The sequence below is a fragment of the Plecotus auritus genome (assembly GCF_963455305.1).
Source record: "Plecotus auritus genome assembly, chromosome: 15".
Classification (NCBI taxonomy): Eukaryota; Metazoa; Chordata; class Mammalia; order Chiroptera; family Vespertilionidae; genus Plecotus; species Plecotus auritus.
Genome location: NC_137781.1, coordinates 6787289 through 6799714, shown reverse-complemented (window position 1 = coordinate 6799714; position 12426 = coordinate 6787289). Strand labels below are relative to the sequence as shown.

Sequence of the window (12426 nt, the reverse complement as noted above, 5' to 3'; positions counted from 1 at the left end):
CAGTGGGAGGTGTGCAGGAGGCAGCTGATCGATGTTTCTCTCACATCGATGTTTCTAACTCTCTATCCTTCTCCCTTCCTCTCTGCAAAAAATCAATAAAATATATTTTTTTAAAAACAAGCAAAAAAAACCCAACATATATATATATTTTAAGAAAGGAAATATCTGCTGAGTAAATAGATGTAAAAGTGATTTAAGGAGGAGCAGGGACTCAATCTTTGAACTTCGCATATATTAATTCTTAAAACGGCAAGGTCAGGGCAAACAGGGGCAGAGTTATGAAAATTGGAACCCCTTAGAAATAAAAGGAAAGATGGAGATACAGCCAGACTTTTCAAAGTCTTTGACACCAACAAAGCTAACACTTTGTAATGTCATTTCAGTAAGGGAAGCCAGCTCCATGTGGGGGTGGACTCTGTCTGTGGGCTTTGCCCACCCAGCAACCATGACCCTTTCGTTTGCTAAGAAGTCCTCCGTTTTCCTTTGAGAAACTGCCCTTCCCTCACTCCAGATGGGACTCATAGTCGGGGTGACCTCAGGAATGGGCCAGGCAGATTTCTCCCATTCCAGAATGTGAATCTTACGCTGAGCACACAAATCCAGAAAACAGTTGGGGGACTCAGCCCCTTTGGGGGTGTTTCTAAATAGCCCATCTGTCAGCCAGGGAGCAGGCTGGACTTTTCAGACAGACAGACTGAGACTCCCCAGAAGACACGTGGTATGAATGTCAGTCCTGGAGTCCTCCCACTGAGTCAATCGCCTTCCCTCGAACCCTTCCCTGGAGACAAGCACAGAGCAGAGGGGAGAAAACCAAGGTGGAAATAGGGGTTCTGATCACAAATCTGCCACAGGAAATAAATTACCTCCCCTCCACAGTATTAAGGGGCTGGGATTAAATAACAACAAAGGAGCCCTGTGTGTTGGATCAATAGAAATTGATTCCTGGAAGCCCTGGGCCTTGGCAACACAAAGCTCACATTGTCTGGGCCCGTGAGGCTTGGAGTTTAAAGCAGTTAATCCCCTCGCTGATGACTGGGACAAAGAGGATTAACCCTCAGACGAGAGTCATCATCCAAATATAGAGCAATCCCGAGTACATTAGAAACGTGAAGCACCCCGCCTTCTTTTGCAAATTCTTGCTCTGTAACCCCTCTTGGTGAGCTGATCAATGAACCCTCCAGCACCCCAAGGTCTCCACGTTCCTCCACCTGTCTCCTTCGCCAATCCAGGGTTACAGCATTTCTCCTTTGAAATATGCAGGTTTCTTTAATGTGCTCCAAGTTTACTAAATAACTAACCATGGCTCTAACCGGTTTGGCTCAGTGGATAGCGTGTCGGCCTGCGGAATCAAGGGTCCCAGGTTCAATTCTGGTCAAGGGCATATACCTTGGTTGTGGGCACATACCTAGTACGGAGTGTGCAGGAGGCAGCTGATTGATGTTTCTAACTCTCTATCCCTCTCCCTTCCTCTCTGTAAAAAATCAATAAAATATATTTTTTAAATAAATAAATAAATAAATAAATAACTATGGAGCACCTACTGTGTGCCCGGGACTGTGTTAGATACCAGAGCTACTGTGGTAGACAAGCTCCCAGCCCTCAGGGAGCTTTAGTCCAGTGGGGAAGCACCTATGGAGTGCCATGTATGCTGCCAAGCACTAGACAACCGTGATCTCTTTGATAAATGCCCCTCAACAAGCCCACAAAGTAAATCTGATTATGGCCATTTCACAGATGAGGAAACTGAGGCCACTGGGAAAACAGGAGGCCACCAATCCTGTGATGTGAGGCCTGGAGCCCAGCACAGCTTCTCTGCCAGAGACTGGCTGGCACCACCCAAAGAAGAAGAAAAAAAATCACCCATTGTGGGGAGTGAGAGGAGAACGTGACTCGGCATCCCACCACTTCCACATTGCTTCTGCCCCTCTCTAATGCACCTCTTCATCGTTCCTCTTTTTTAGTTGTGGTTAATCCTCACCTGAGGATATTTCTTTCCTTTGATCTTTAGACAGAGTGGAAGGGAAGGGGAGAGACAGAGAGAAACATTGATGTGAGAGACACATCAATTGATCGCCTCCCACACGTAACCGAGCCTGCAACGGAGGTATGTGCCCTTGACCGGAATCGAACCCGGGACCCTTCAGTCTGCCGGCCGACACTCTATCCACTGAATCAAACCAGCCTAGGCTCATTGTTCCTCTTGAGTTTAGCTTCTATTACTTTAATTTTTAAGCTACTGCTTTTATTGCTTTAAGAGTTTGCATTTAATCCATGGCCCTTTCATTGACCATGGGTAGGATGCATTCATCACTTATTATCATTCAGGGAGGGGTGGAACTGAGTCCCTTGCACTCTTCAGGGCCAAGGTCAGGAGTTTCTGACATTGCCGTGACCTCTCCCACCCCATCCCTGGGCCCAGCACTCTGTCCAGAGCAGGCTATTCCACAAGGCCTGCATTTCCTCTCCCCAGAGCCTACTGCATGCCAGCTGGGCTCCATTCCTCAGTGCCATCTGCTGCCCCCAGGAGCGGTAGGGAGGCCACGGTCAGATTCTGTCCATGCCAGGAGAGCAGCAGCCGCAGGCTAAATAAGAGCAGCCTTCACTGGCCTTGGGTTTTGGGAGCCAGGAGGGGAAATCCTACAGGGTTTTTCAAATGAAGCTGTTGAGGGGCCTAAGATGGATTTCATGTGCCTATAAAAATTAGCTGTGGATTGCTAAGCATAATAGGAAAGAGAACCCAGGCTCTGTTTTCCTGTTCTCTCTTGACCTCTCCTCTCAGATGACCTGATTTGGGGCTCTGCTCTGTTCCCCTCTCTCATTAACTTCCTTCTCTAGACAGCTCCCTCCCTTGCTGAGTCAGGAGTTTAGAGTCCTGCTTTGTAAGGTCCCTTCAGCTCTGAAACACTAAGACCCCCTACATTTCAGATAAGTGCTTCCATTGCCTTGAACTTGTTCTGGATCTGAAAAGGAACCTGCCCAGGAAATATATATGAAAATAAAACCTGCACACTCAGGGATGATGGATGGCACATTTATCCAAGGGCAGGTTCTGTTCCTTCTCCTTAGCATCTTCCATTTGCAGGTTTCTGTCACGGAAAGACCTTGAGCCTGGCCAGTGTTGCTCAGTGGTTGAGCATCGACCCAGGAACCAACCAGTCACCAGTTCAATTCCTGATCAGGGCACATGCCTGGGTTGCGTGCTTGATCCCCTGTAGGGGATGTGCAGGAGGCAGCTGATTCATGAGGTTTCTCTCTCATCCATATTTCTATCTCCCTGTCCCTCTCCCTTCCTCTGTCTCTAAAAATCAATAAAAACATTTTTTAAAAAGAAAGAAAGACTTTGAAAACACACTATCTCTGCTTAGGTGGATATTAGGAACCCAGAGCTCCTGCCAACATATGTATCATCTGGGGTTGACACAAGAAGCAGTTCCCGGCTTAAATAGCCAACCTCCAGACCCAGACATCTGTGATTCCAGAAGGCCCCAGAGGTCTGGCAAAATTAACTTCTCTTGCATCTACGCATAGCTGTAAGCAAAAGAAATGACATATTTCCAAGTCAAGAAGCAAGAAGGAAACTGAAGAATATTTGAGTGTTATTACTACCTCCACCATCATCAGCTTCACCGTCATCATCACCACCATCTTAGAACTGAGGAAACCAAGGCTCACAGATATGAAATAAGTTGCTTGTGTTTATACATCCATAAAGTAATGAAGCTTGAGCTCAAACCCAGTTCTGTCTGGTAGCACACCCACTACTTCATCCTCTGCCCCCTACGGGGTCAGGCTTAGTAACCACACCTAAAAATGGAGGCCAATTTGCTATCTTTCTCATACTTCTTTCTGAGCTTCAATCATGTTTTTCCTTGATGGCCCACACACACCGAGGAAAACCCTCCCCCCCCCACCCCACAATATCATTGCAAACAAAACTCACACACTCACACTCACCATATTCAGCCACACTATGGGGAGGAGATGGACAGCACCTCAAGTCTGAGGTTGAAGTCATTCCAGCCCTCCCCTTTTCGTATAAGGCTATATTTGCCTACGTCTCTCCTTTTATAAACAGAAACACATTATTCAAGATGCTATAGATATGGGATTTTTTCCCCCTTGGCATAAAATTGATTTGAATAAATGTCTCCCTTCTTCAAGATTTTTCCCTGATCCTGCTTACTTTTAAATTAAGAGCAGCACAATAATAAACCAAGAACATCACACCTCTAAATTTCAGCCACCTCTCTCCAGAGGATTTTGTCTCCTTTTTTGAAAGTATGAGCTATTTTTTGGTTTCCACTCATTTCTCTTTCTTACTTGTCATCACACATTGCTTTCTGTAAGATACAAGCAATTGGAGCCTTCACATTTAAAGTCTGTTTTTAGACCAAGAGATCCACAGTGAGGCTCCTAGGAGACCTTAGAAAGAAAGGGAATAACTTCAGGGAGTTACACTTCAAGATCCACTGAAGCAAAGATCTGCAGTCACCTCTGGTGATTAAATGGTTCCATTCATTCATTCAATAAAAATTCATTGAGCACATACTATGTGCCAGGCAATATTATGGGCACTGGTGACATGGTATTGACTTGGCTCATTAAAGCAACAAATAAGGCCCTAACTGGTTTGGTTCAGTGGATAGAGCATCAGCCTGCAGACTGAAAGGTCCCAGGTTCGATTCCGATCAAGGGCATGTACCTTGGTTGCGGGCACATCCCCAGTAGGAGGTGTGCAGGAGGCAGCTGATTGATGTTTCTCTCTCATCAGTGTTTCTGACTCTCTATCCTTCTCCCTTCCTCTCTGCAAAAAAAATCAATAAAATAAATAAAAAATAAAGCAACAAATAAGTAATATGGGAATGTGTGGGAATGATACTCAAATACATACTGGTATATGTCCTTGCTTCAACTCTGGACTCACATATGCAACTATCTACTTAACATCTCCCATCGGATGGCCTATTGAACCCGATAACTGTTCCTTCTCCCTCTCAGTAAAGGGCTACTCCTTCCAGTTGCTCAGATCAAAATATGTAGAGTCATCTTTGACTCCTTTCTTTCCCTCATAAAGTAACATACCAGCAAGTCTTATCTCCTCTATCATCATGTAATATATCCAGAATTTGGCCTTCTCTCACCATCAGCCACTATCCACCCTGGTCCAAACTGCTATCACCTCTCACCTGGAACATTGTAGAGGTCTCATAATTAAACTCCCTGTATTCACTCTTGACCCCCTAGTGTCTATTCTATTCTAATGTCTAAAACTCCATAAGAGATCACTATAAAACACAAATCAGGTAATGACAACCTATGCTCAAAATTCTCCAATGGGCCTGGCTAGGGTGGCTCAGAGATGATTCGATTCCTGGTCAGGGCATATGCCCGGGTTGCGGGCTCAATTCCCAATGTGGGGTGAGCAGGAGGCAGCCAATCAATGATTCTCTCTCATCACTGATGTTTCTCTCTCTCTCTTTCCCTCTAACTTCCTCTTTGAAATCAATAAAAATATTTTTTTTAAATTCTCCAATGGCTTCCTATCTCAGAATAGAAGCCAAAATCTATGCAAGACCCTACCCGACCCTGTATTACCTAGTTCCCTGCTAATTGTCTGATCTCATCTTCTACTACCATGCTCCCCCTCTCTTGGTTAATTCTACATTAGTCTCCTTGCTGTTCTCAGAACATGCCAGTATTCTATTGCCTCAGGGCCTTTGCACTTATTTCTTCTGCCTGGAAGGGTCTTTCCCCCAGACATGCCATATATAAAATGCCCACCCCCCCAACTCTGCCCTAGTTCCCTACCCCAATTCAACCAGGCATTCCCCATCTTCCTTTCCCTCCTTGATGTTCTTTCATCACCTGACATTACACATTTATGTGTTTACTTGCATATTATTGGTCTCCCCCAACTGAAATGAATGCTTCATGAGGATGGATCATGTTATTTTTACTACTGGGTTCCCTGCCTATATATTTAGAAATATATATTTAGAAATATATATTTAGAAATATATATTTAGAAATATATATTTAGAAATATATATATGTCTAAAGTAGGTCAACCATGAAAACACGGGGGGGGGGGGGGAATGAGTTGCAGGCATTGTCCATTCAAACAGAGCCCGGGGAAAAAAGGAGCCTTAGCCAAAGGGACTTGAAATATTAAAGTCCCTATGGTAAAAAGATTGCAAAAATATCCTCACTTCTTCCCCTTCTTGGGTCCACGTTCTTTGTAATGTGATGGCGTTGCTCCTCCCTTCAAGAAGTGGAGTCTACTCCCTACTCCTTCACTCTGGGCTGGCCTTGTGACTGACCTTTGTCAACAGACAAGGATGAGGTGACAGTATGTCAGCTAAACGCTTGGGCCTCAAATGCCATGCAAGTGTCCGCTCTTTCTTAGACTCTGACCTTACATATGAATATGTTGGGCTCACCTGTTGGAGGATGAGAGACCACATGGAGCAGAGTCAAGTCATCCCAGCAGAGGCTATCCTAGAGCAGCCAGTTCTCAGCCACACCATCAGCAGGCCAAAATCGCATGAGCATAGCCAGAGGAGATCAACCAAGCCCAACCCAGATCATCTGCCCAGCCAACCCATAGACCTGTGAGAAAATATTAAACGGTTGCTGTCGTAAGCCACTAACTTTTGGGGTAGTTTGTTCTGTCGTCCCAATAGCAAGATCACCCATAACGTGTGTGATCAGTCCTTAGAGTGGGCATCTAAGCTCTTTGCTCTGATTACATGTTCACCAAGGAAACCTTCTTGTGATGTAGTTCTCATGAAGGGAAGTCTGCAGGAAGGAGACACCCCAGCCACGCCACACAGTGCCTCGGCCATTGCAAATCAATAGAATGGCATGTAGGTGAGCAAGGTCACTTGTCATGTGACCCACAGAGACAGATCAGGTTCCTGAGGCAGCAAGACTAAAGCCAGATCTTGGATGGGGTAAATTCACAGAGGATTACCTTCTTAGGTGGCCTAGGGGACACCCAGCCCGCCACCCTGGCCATGACCCAGCCTCACAACATCCTGTGTCACAGAAACTTTGACCGAGTTCTCAAGCATCCGGCCCTATTTCCATCCATGAAACGCTCTGCAGTAGCCCTACTGCACAGGGCTGCAGGATCTATCCTGTGGGTGGAGCCCTCAAATCCCAAAACCATGCTCTTTGGAGGAACAAAGTCTCAAAGGGGCAGAGCAGCAAACTAATCCTCATATTAAGCCTATAAGCTCAAATAAACTCATCATATGATATTATATAAATGCGTTCGATGGTACACCCAAGGTCTATGCATTTCCAATTGATTCCAACACCTTTCCATAAGCATGGAAACTATTATTGCTCTCAAAGAAAAATGAATAATAACTAGCAAGGACAATATCTGCAGGACTATTCAATAAAGGTGACCCTTTCTTTCACTGTAGGGGGGAAAGCACAAACATACCACAAAGAATCAAAATGCCCACAATGCTCTTTCTCAGACAGCTGCCTGACTCACTCCCTCATTTCCCCAGGGGTCTAGTCAAATGTCACTTATCAGCAAAGCCTTCCCTGACCAAGCTGCATAGAAATAACAATCCTTACCCTGCCCTCTGGCAGCACTCCCAATTCCTTTTACCTCACTTTATTTCTCTCCATTACAACGCATCATCGGCTGATACACTATCTAGTTACTTATTTATTTGTCCAATATCTTACACACACACATACAAGCTAAGCTCTTTGAGGGGCTTTATTTAGTTCAATTGTGTATTCCCCTTACATAGGGCAGTTATCTAAGACATAGTGGGTACTCAATGAATGAAATGCCATTTTTAAAAAATATATATATTTTTTTTGTTGATTTCAGAGAGGCAGGGAGAGGGAGAGAGAGATAGAAACATCAATGATGAGAGAGAATCACTGATCGGCTGCCTCTTGCGTGCCCCACAATGGGGATCGAGCCCGCAACTGGGTATGTGCCCTGACAGGGAATGGAACTGTGACCTCCTGGTTCATAGGTCGACGGTCAACCACTGAGCCACGCTGGTTAGGCTGAACTGCCATTTTTTGAGCATCTGATTGTGCCAAGCAATTTATATCTGACAATTATTTCACAATGAACAAATATTTTTAAGCATCTACTGTGTCATTATTATAACAACCTATTGCTATCTCCATTTTACAGATCAGAAAAACCAAAGCTCAAAGAGAGCTAAGTAACTTTCCCAAGACACTCACCTCAGTCTGTCTGATCATCAAAAGCCCACACTTCCTGCACTGTGCCAGCCAGCTTTTCAAATACCTTAAGGATGGTCTAAGTTACAAAACACATGTGATGCGCATCTCTGGCAAACATGCATGACATGAGAGCTCTTCGTTCTATCATTTTCATTGCCCACCACAGCTTTAGTCCAGGACGAGACATCCGTGAGACTGGATTTTCATCTCCCAGAGAAGACCACTCGTACCAGCTTTAGCTTCCCTTTATTCCACCCACTCAGAGTCAACGTCAGAGCGTTCTTTTTGAACTGCACTGGGACATGCAGATAGGTTAGGGACCCCAGGGGGGGAAAATCAGTTCACCTGCTCTGAGAGCTCCCCAGAATTTTCCAGAATCCCTGCTTTGGTGAAGTACTGCTTCAAAACCTTCCTGGGCCCTAGCTGGTTTGGCTCAGTGGATAGAGCGTCGGCCTGCAGACTGAAAGGTCTTAGGTTCGATTCCGGTCAAGGGCATGTACCTTGGTTGCGGGCACATCCCCAGTAGGAGGTGTGCAGGAGGCAGCTGATTGATGTTTCTCTCTCATCAATGTTTCTGACTCTCTAGCCTTCTCCTTTCCTCTCTGCAAAAAATCAATAAAATATATTTTTAAAAAAATAAAAACCTTCCTGGACTTGGGAGTTAGGAAAAGAATCCACTTTAAAATATATATATAAGCCCTGACCAGCGTGGCTCAGTGGATAGAGCGTCGGCCTGCGGACTCAAGGGTCCCAGCTTCGATTCCAGTCAAGGGCATGGACCTTGGTTGCGGGCACATCCCCAGTGGGAGGTGTGTAGGAGGCAGCTGATTGATGTTTCTCTCTCATCGATGTTTCTAACTCTCTATTCCTCTCCCTTCTTCTCTGTAAAAAATCAATAAAATATATTTAAAATATATGTATGTGTGTGTATATATATATATATATATATATATATAACAAAAAGCAAAGCCTGACTTGCATTGGGTGCCTTCCTTCTTTGGTGTCAGCCTGTGTGTGGCTTCTGGGATCTGATCAATTGCCAGCTCTGTGGTGACCTATTAAAGCCCTGCCATCCAGAGGCAGTGATGTTGATGGGTAATAGAATGATATGGGTCACAGACAGACAAGGGACCCAGTCCCTACTGAAATCCATGCGGTATCTCATTGACGAGAGCATCGTTTAAAAAAATAATCACTGCCCCGCTTCCTCTCTGCTTACACCGCTCTTTCCACACTTGCATTCCTGAATGTATCACATTCATTAATCCAGGTGTTTGCCCCCACCAGGTGTGAGCCGCCAGGTTAGGGTTTGGACTGTGTTTATGTCACCCCTGCACCCCCAAGGATTAATCTGGCCTCTGACATATGCCAGGTGCCCGGTGAGTATTTGCTGACTCAAGAGAGATGCAGAATGTGCCTGTACTGTGTCTGCTGCATGGGCTGGAGCAAACAGGACCAGGCTCCTCTCTGGAAAGGGCAGGAAGCAGAAACATAGAAGAGACCATTGCTGACCAGAAGGACCGCTGCCATGCCCAGATCTCCCCCAAACACACACACACACCTCTCATCCCTTACCTGCCGCTCCCTCAACCTCAAAGCCACCCACATTTACCTCCCCGACAGGCCTTTTGTAAAAAAAAAAAAAAAAAAATGTTTTTTTAAATGAGCAGGCATTCTTCATCGCCCCACCCTACCCCATTAGAGCCCAGGGCACCATTAAGTTACCTGTAAGGAGCTAGCTTGCATCTGTGATTTGTAGTGAAAGGTTTTGTTTCAGCAGCCCGGCTGCTGGACAGCAGAGATACCTAATACGGGTCTGCGGAAGGAACAGCAGTGCCTTGCTCCTCCCTGGCTAAATGCATTTGCTCACCCATCCCTGCAGAACAAATCATGTTCTTTTCCTTGCGCTGAAATCCAGCTACAAAACAAATCCTCTGTGTCCCTAAGAAACCGCTCCCACTCCCGCGGAGGGCGCCCTCCACATACAGAAATGCACACTCACAAACCCGGACCCAGAGCCACTAGGTGTGTGAATGTGTTTTTTTCATCTGTTCTTTTAAGAACAAAACACCAGCAACGACAAAAAGCCATCTCCTGGGAATCCAATGCAAACTCAGAGCCGCTGGCTTAGGGAAACGGAGTTAGAATAAGTTGCAAAAACTAGGCAAGCTAATAGTTCAAACAGGGTGCTTATCACAGCCCTTGGGGAACGCCACCTTCCCAGAAGCGCGCAGCCTTGCGCGGAGGGCAAGCCCTTGCTTTTCCAAGACCCTCCCTCTGTCTTTTATGCCTTTACTACCCACACTCGGAGGTATCAGCGTGTGTGTTTCAGCTCCGGCAGGCAAGCCTGGGAACCCCCAGTCCCCGCGTTCCCTGCGGGTCTGGGTCTGCACGCACCGGAGCGAGCAGCGCCATCCCCTACCTGGGTGGGAAATCCACGGGCGGAAATCCACGAGCAAGCGACCGCCACCGGGTACCCGAGGAGCAGCGTCCGCCCAGGCGATCCCGACAGAGGCAGGAGTCCGCGGGTGTCACACCTGCAACACAGCGCCCACGCCGCCGCCTCCGAAGCCCGCCCCTCCCTGGCGCAGCGCTGCAGCGCCCCAGCTACACAGCACCGACAGGCGGGCGGGAGGCGCTGGAGGCTCCTGGGTCTCCTGTTCGGTGGGATCAGATTCTAACCCGCTTTCTTCCGGGCATGAGCCTTAACGGTATGCGCTGTGGGCAGGCAGCTCTCCGCTGCTAAATCCCCTTCTGATTCCAGGCGGAGTGCTTGCGAAAGGGACCCACCAGGGTTCCAGGCTTCCCGCATTGGCAGACCCATGGATGTTAAACTTCCTATTGCTCCAGTTTCCAAGAATTTTCATAAGCAATTGATGATGGTAGTCATCTCTCTTGGATCCCCATTCACGGTCTCCCAACTAAGACATGTCAGAGGACAGGACTCAAATTCTGGGGAAGAAGAATCCTCCGATGGCCCCATCCCCCAAAGCATCTTTGCTAATGGAGGTCATTAAATCCCTCTGTCCTTTTAAATGCATAAGGAAACTGAAAAATAACCTGCTTGGGGAGTGGAGGGAAGGAGGAAGTGGTCGAGGCTTAATGCATTCAACAAAGTCTCCCTCCTTCCAACCCCACTCCCCCACCTCCACCCACAAAAGAGACCAGCAAAGCCCTACCGGTTTGGCTCAGTGGATGGAGCGTCTGCCTGCGGACTGAAGGGTCCCAGGTTCGATTCCGGTTAATGGCATGGACCTTGGTTGCGGGCACATCCCCAGTGGGGGGTGTGCAGGAGGCAGCGGATCGATAGCTCTCTATCCCTCTCCCTTCCTCTCTGTAAAAAATAAAATATTTTTTTTTTAAGAGAGAGACCAGCAAATTCAACTGAAAGGCTCTCTATAGGAACAAGGCTCCTTCTAGGAGGCAGTGAGAAGCAATGAAATGACATTGGAAATTCAGGGGGAAAAATCAAACCACATACCTCAGGTCCCTGGCCTCCTCCAGTGTGTGGAACTACATTCCTTTCCAAAAGTGCCGCAATGGAGCCAGCTCCTGCCAGACTCTCCCATCTTCCCCACCCAGCACATCCTACCATCACAAGGTCTTCATTTCCACTCGCCACTATCCCGGCCCCATCTTCTCTCGCCTGGACCACCTGCAGGGCTTCAACTGCTCAGCTTCTCCGACTCATTTCTTTTTTGTTGTTGTTGTTTTTTCTTTTTCTGTTGATATATTTTTATTGATTTCTGAGAGGAAGGGAGAAGGAGAGAGAGACAGAAACATCAATGATGAGAATCATTGATCGGCTGCCACTTGCACGCCCCCTACTGGGGATTGAGCCCGAAATCTGGGCATGTGCCCTTGACTGGAATCGAACCGGGGACCCTTCGGTCCACAGGCCCAGGCTCTATCCACTGAGCCAAACTGGCTAGGACCCCAGACTCATTTCTTAAAATGTCAGTGTGACTTTGACTCTTTCCTACCTAAAACTATGCATTGGCTTCCCAATGCCCTCAGAAAAGCCAAAGCTCTTTTAACATCTCATTAGTCACCAAAAAAGCCGGCCCCTGCTGCACGCCACCATCATCTTGCCTCTCCATCACCATCTTTCCCCCTGTACTCAAAACTTGTAATTATTTGCACATGCCTCCCTCTCTCACCTTCAGGCCTTTGCTTATATTGTCCCCATACCTAGAA

The 12426-nt window shown here is 46.8% G+C and overlaps 1 protein-coding gene across 3 annotated transcripts in view; it reads right to left on the bottom strand.

Annotated features, from left to right (window-relative positions):
- SV2B (synaptic vesicle glycoprotein 2B) overlaps positions 1–12048 on the bottom strand; it is a 66933-nt gene extending 54885 nt beyond the window's left edge. Inside the window, exon 1 of one of the 3 annotated variants that reach the window (XM_080651822.1) lies at positions 11711–12048. The gene's annotated coding sequence lies outside the window, so the exon portion shown is untranslated. Of the gene's footprint in view, positions 1–9954; positions 10065–10651; positions 11235–11710 lie in introns of those variants that run through there. The other 2 variants (XM_080651820.1, XM_080651821.1) reach the window with 2 other exon arrangements.
- Positions 12049–12426: the final 378 nt, after the last annotated feature.